The 6000-nt window shown below is 62.5% G+C and overlaps 1 protein-coding gene across 4 annotated transcripts in view; it reads left to right on the top strand.

Annotated features, from left to right (window-relative positions):
- The first annotated feature begins 679 nt into the window (after positions 1-679).
- Positions 680-6000, top strand: part of AJM1 (apical junction component 1 homolog) — a 49349-nt gene continuing 44028 nt past the window's right edge. For all 4 annotated transcript variants that reach the window (XM_054007621.1, XM_054007620.1, XM_054007622.1 and 1 more), the window contains exon 1: positions 680-840. The gene's annotated coding sequence lies outside the window, so the exon portion shown is untranslated. The remainder of the gene's footprint in view (positions 841-6000) is intronic.

The raw sequence follows: 6000 nt of genomic DNA, 5'->3' as shown, positions 1-6000 counted from the left end.
AAAATGAGACATGCCCACAAATAGGATAATTGTATTCAGCAAATCATAACTTTTCACCCCACATGCCCCATCTTGTACAAAATGCATCATAATTATGCCATAATCATATCATAATAATATCACTGTGAAGAATATGGGGTGCAGTGTCACAGCCAAATTCGAACATTTTGGCCCATCCCATTTTCCCAAGGCCACCAGGCTCAAGACCACCAGCCAGACCTAAATCCCAGATACTTCCCTTATGCGAACAACGGCCCCGCTCTGCATCCAGAGAGAGCAAGGGGCGGGGGGAAACTGGGGCCATGTTCAAAGCATTCGAGGGGATTTAAACACATTGATTCTATTGCAATGGACAGAAGTGTCCCAATCCCCAAAGCTCAACTATAATGTAGCTCCCTCCCCCGCTGTCTAGCCTCCAGAAAAGGGGAGTGGGAGGGATGGGCTGTAAAAGGCCCCGCCCTGAGGAAGCTGCTCTGAGTACGGCACAGGGGGGGGACAGGCGAAAACCAGCCTCTGCAACATCCTGCGAAAAGCGGGAGGCTCGTCAGAAAAATCCTGCCGGGGAAAATGCGGGGGCTGGTGCGTGAAGGGGCGGGGGACCCCCTGGGCTGGGGGCCCCGCCATTGGAGGGGCTGATGGCAGAGCGAGGGAGTTGGGGTGGGGGGGGGTCATCCAGGGCCAGGCTCCACCTGAGACGCGCGTTGCTCAGCCCCGGACGGACGCGGGCGCCTCGCCAGGGAAGAAGCTGGGCACTCGGGCGCGGCCCCTTTAAGGCTGCTCCTGCCCGCTGGGGGCGATGAGGAGCTGGCAGCGGCCGAGGAGCCAGGCGCAGCCTGACAGGTAGGCGGGGGGCCGGGCCCGATCCTTGCCAGGCCGGCGCTGGATGGAGCTGGCTGCGGTGTGGCCCCCCGGCCTCGGGCTGGGGATGGAGCGGGCGCGGCGGCAGGAGGCGGAGGTACGGGGAGCCCCTGCCCGGGCTGCGCCGGGCGCATCTGCGTGCGGGGAGGAAGCTCCGGCCACCTGCGGGCATGCCCGGCCGGAGGGCACGAGGGGTCCGGGCTGGGGGCTGCAGGGAGCGGGGGGGGGGGTCCGGGCTGGGGGCTGCAGGGAGCGGGGGGGGGTCCGGGCTGGGGGCTGCAGGGAGCGAGCGGGGGGGGGTCCGGGGTGGGGGCTGCAGGGAGCGGGGGGGGCGGGTCCGGGGTGGGGGCTGCAGGGAGCGGGGGGGTCCGGGTGGGGGCTGCAGGAACTTGGGCGGTCCGGGCTGGGGGCTGCAGGAACCGGGGAGGGGTCCAGGCTGGGGGCTGCAGGGAGCGGGGGGGTCCGGGCTGGGGGCTGCAGGGAGCGGGAGGATACTGCTCAGTGCGGAGTTGACCCTGCAGCCCGGGTGGGGGAGGGCACGGCCCGGACACGGGCCCCCGGGTGCGCTCCGGGGGGCCCCCGCCCGGCCTCCCTTCAGGCAGCCGGGCCATGTTTGTGCCATCGCCGGGAAGCCAGGCTCCCGCAGACGGGTTAAGCTTGGCAGGGGGACCGGGCCGTGATTCCGGCGGCTGGTGGCGGGGAGGGACGATGGCCAATATTAGGGGGATCCAAAAATGTGTGTGTATGTGAGAGAGAGAGAGAGACGCGGCTCCTGCCTTTCCCCCGAGTGCCCAGCCCCCTGGACCTGGGGGGCAGGTGGGGGCCACTTCCCAGAGGATGCTGCCAATAAATGAACGGGGCTTCTCCCCCGGGTCTGCTTGGCAGCTTCCTGGCAAGGCTGCCCAGCCCGAGAGGAGCCTGCCCCATTCCCTGGCCATTTCCAGGGAGGAGGAGGAGGATTTATTATGTGGCCTGCAGCATGTCAGCTTAAATCCCAAGCTAGGGCTGGGCCGAGCTGTGTGGCCCAATCCTGCAATGGGATCCGCGAAGCTGGACCCTTGACCCTCACGGATGGCGCCTAAGGCCGGGGGCCTATCCTTTGAAATGGACTCCCCCTGTTGCCTAGAACAGCTCCGCTTTCCTGGCCCATGCGGGGCCAGGGGTCTCTGGGCTGGCCCAGCTGGGCCGGTGGAGGCTGCATTTTTGGCTCAGGGGGCAGTTGGTGCCAGGGGGTGTGGTTTTGTGTCTCTGAGGCACAGTGCCCTGGCATGGCTCAGCAGGAGGTCGGTGGCTGGCACTGTGGTGGCAGGAACGAAGGGCCAGTGGCCTTTCATGCTATCCCAGGTTCACTCCACCCTACATGACAAGCTGCAGCAGGCCTGGGCCCTGGAGCTGCAGGGGCGGGTGGTATCTGTGCTAAGGGAACGGACTTTCCCTCGCCCCAAGCCGCCCGCGCTGTTACTTCTCTGGGTTCCCCTGGCCTGGGGTCTTTGAGTCTTGCTGGGCTGAAGGACAGATGGACTGGAGCTCATGGAGTGTAGGGGCAAGTGACACCCATAGCTGTTTGGGCAGGGAGGGGTCTGCATGCCCAGTGCCATGCGAGGCTCTGGGGTGATGGAGATGACTGGGGTGATAACCAGTTACAGAAATGAATGGATTGAATTGCATGGAGGGGTCTAACGGGAGCTTTCACAACTCCTCTGTCCCCTCTCACCACCTCCACCACCCTGTGCAGATGGGCTTTCATCCCCTTCCTCTGCATCTTGGTGGAGCTCTGCCCCCTACCCTTGGAGGGAGCTGTTTGCCTCCCATCTCTTGGATCTACCCATCCACCTCTCCTGGGAGAAGTCAGTTCTCTAGTCACCCTCCCCCCAGGCTCTGGGCAGGACCTGCCACCCCACAGCCCCATGCCTGCCACATGCTCCTCCGGGTTAACACAGACTCCACTGCCCTATTCGTCAGACCCCAAGCTACCAGGCTGAGGGGGCTCGGAGGTGAGTGTCTCACCCCTTCTGCTCCCCCTGCTGAAGGCCTGCCATGAGCTGCTGAGTCAGCACGGGGAGGGGAAGAACCATGGCCCAGGCCTGTGGCCACTGTCCTCTGACTAGAATGGGCCTCTGAGTCCCCATGTGCCTTGTGACAACGCTGACCCCAAATGTGCTCTTTGGCTCTGGGCACCCCATCCCCAGGCAGCTCCTGGAGCTGCCTCACGTTCCGGAAGCAGGAAAGTGCCAGAAATTCAATTAGGGGAGAACTCCTCTGAGCTCTGATCAGTTTCATTGTGTCTCCCCCATAATTGTGTGCAGGGAATGATAACCTCCCCCAGGGCCAGTGCCAGCATTAAATAGGGAGAGACAGGGTGAGCAGGGAAACCGAGTCATCTGGGGTATTATCTGCTGAACAGAACAAAATTCTCCCGGTGTGGCTGTGAGTGTGACAGTGACTTCTGGGGTCTGTGGTGAGGTATGCATGGAGGGAGGGAAGGGCTGGGCACGTGCTGGATGCCTGCCTATGTGTATGGAGTGTGTGTGTATGTGTGTGTATGAGCGAGAGCAGACAGAGCAGGTGAGTGCGTGTCTATGGATGTGTGTGTGTGTGGAGTGCGTGTATGTGTGTGTATGAGCGAGAGCAGACCGAGCAGGTGTGTGCGTGTCTATGGGTGTGTGTGTGTGGAGTGCGTGTGTGTCCCAGCATAGGGCATGTGTGTGAGAGAACTGGTGCGGGGGAGTGAGTGCATAGGGTGGGGGTGAGTGCATGCGGGTGTCTGTGGGGGGACGGGGTGAGTGTATTGGGGGGATGTAGGGAGTGTGAGGGGGATGAGGCGTGTGGAGGTGGAGGGCTCAATGCAGGGAGGGGAGCTATGAGGGGGTGAGTGCCTGGGGGCTGGGCATGTAGTCCATTGGCACAGCTGGGTGCTACGTCTCTCTGTCCCAATTGCACTAGGCCCATTTGGACTGTGGGGTTCTCTGCTCTCCGAGGGCAGGTCCCCAGAAGTAATGGGGTCCATGCCAGGTTCACATAGAGAGAGGGCTCCCTGGCGCCAGGGTAACAGGGTCAGTGCTGGGTCAGATGGAGAGGGGGCTCCCAGGGGTGGGATACAGGGTCAGTGCTAGGTCAGATGGGGAGGGGGCTCCCTGAGGCCGGGTAGCGGGGTTGGTGCTGGGTCAAATGGGCATGAGGCCCCCGGGGGTGGGATCTGGGGTCAGTGGGATGCTGAGTCAGACAGAGGGGGGGCTCTCTGGGGCTGGGATCTGGCATTGGTACTGGGTCAGATGGGGAGGGGGCTCTCTGGGGGTGGGATCTGGCATTGGAACTGGGTCAGACAGGGAGGGGGCTCTCTGGGGGTGGGATCTGGGGTTGGTGCTGGGTCAGACGGGGAGGGGGCTCTCTGGGGGTGGGATCTGGGGTCGGTGCTGGGTCAGACGGGGGGGGTCTCTGGGGGTGGGATCCAGGGTCGGTGCTGGGTCAGACGGGGAGGGGGCTCTCTGGGGATGGAATCTGGGGTCGGTGCTGGTGCCGGCTGGCAGGATCTGAGCATTGAGTGTTTCCATGGCACCAGCCACACAGCAGACCCCTCCCCAGCCTTTACCAGCCTCCCCTCCCGTTAGGCCCCCACAGGCAGCTCTCACCTCCAGAGTGGTGCTGGGCCAGCTACCTCATGAGAGTGTCCTGATTGTGGCAGGGGCCTGGCACTAGGTTTTGGTGGGAGGCTGAGGGCAGGAAGTGGTGGGCCAGCTCTGGGCAGCTGCAGAGACAGGGAAAGGCGACTGGCCTGGCTGCGAGGAAGGAGCCTGCTGAGAAGGGACCCTAGCACTGAGCTCTCGTTACCCAGGCCAGAAAGGCAGGCCCTGTTTGGGGCCAAGCCCTGCAGGGGTGCTGCCAGCCTGGGTCTTGGGGCTCCCAGCTCGCTGCCCAGCACTCAGGAGCATTCCGAGCCGGGCCCGTTCCCCAGAGACACAGGATGTTCTGGGGCTCAGCTGTGCCTGGAAGAGCCCTTCGCTTGAATGACCATGGTTGGGGTGTCTAGGTACAAAGCCCTTTCCAAGGGCCTGTGGGGCCAGTGCTCCATTCCCCCATCCCCTTTGTGCTGCTCCAGTGGGGTGAAAGGGGCAGAAATACTCCTGGGAACCATCCCTCTTATGTCCGAGAGCTGCCAGGCTGGTGGTGTGCCCCTGGTGCAGGGCCTGGGGTGCAGGTGGGGAAGGGGCATGGCCAGAGCCTGCTGTCCGCCTGCTTTTCTCAGCTATAGAGCAGCCCCTTGGCTGCTCTAACTTGTGCCAGAGGCTGAACGGGAGGCACAAAGGTGGCCTCTCTACCCAGCCCACCCTGTCCCTGTGCCAAGCCCAGCTCAGCCAGCTCTGCTGCATCTTCCCTTTATGGACGGGCTGTCTGCTGCCTGGCTTCAGTGCTCCCTGCAGGCAGGTGGGGAGAGCAAGGCCGGAGGTTGCAGTGTTTGGTTTAGGAGCAGTTCAGCAGAGGCTAGCATGGCTGGGAGCAGGGGGCTTGTCAGTGCCAGCCTGGGTTCTGCGAAGAGTTGAGGACATAAAGCTTGTCTGTGACCTCTGAGGTCCTGCCCAGCAGTGTCAGCCCCTCCTACTGTACCACTGCCCTCTCTGTGGCACCCACCGGTGGCACCCCCTCCATGGCAGTGTGGCCCTGCCCTGTGGTGCCCCCTCTCTGTGGAGCAGCAGTCATTGATGGAAACCCAGATCCGATGCCCCTGAACTTGAAGGGGGACAGGGGAGGGGTTGAAACTGGGCTCAGAAGTTTGCAGCTTTGAGCCCCATAGCTAGTTTGGGCCCTTTGCAGGGGCTGTGTCTCAAAGTGGTGGAAAGGGCTTCAGTCTGTCTGTCCGTCTGAGCCCCCGTGAGACAGGACAGAGCATGAGAGACCAGAATCCCTGTTGGATCCTTGCTCCTCATATTTCCCTGCCCACACACAGGAGGCGGAAGGCCCAGCTCTCCGAGTTCTGTGGAATTCCCCCACCCATCACTGTTCCTTCTTGTGTGCCTAGAATTGGGCTGTGGGAGTGGGGGGCAGGGGAGGGTTTGTTGTGTTCAGCTGTGTGCGTATGGATTGGTAGCGAGGAGGAGGCCCATGTGTCAGAGTACAGGTGTTGGTAGAGGTAAGTTCATGGACAAT

This window comes from Malaclemys terrapin, chromosome 17 (genome assembly GCF_027887155.1).
Source record: "Malaclemys terrapin pileata isolate rMalTer1 chromosome 17, rMalTer1.hap1, whole genome shotgun sequence".
Classification (NCBI taxonomy): domain Eukaryota; kingdom Metazoa; phylum Chordata; order Testudines; family Emydidae; genus Malaclemys; species Malaclemys terrapin.
The sequence above is the reverse complement of the archived record's forward strand: the minus strand, read 5'-3'. Positions and strand labels throughout refer to the sequence as shown.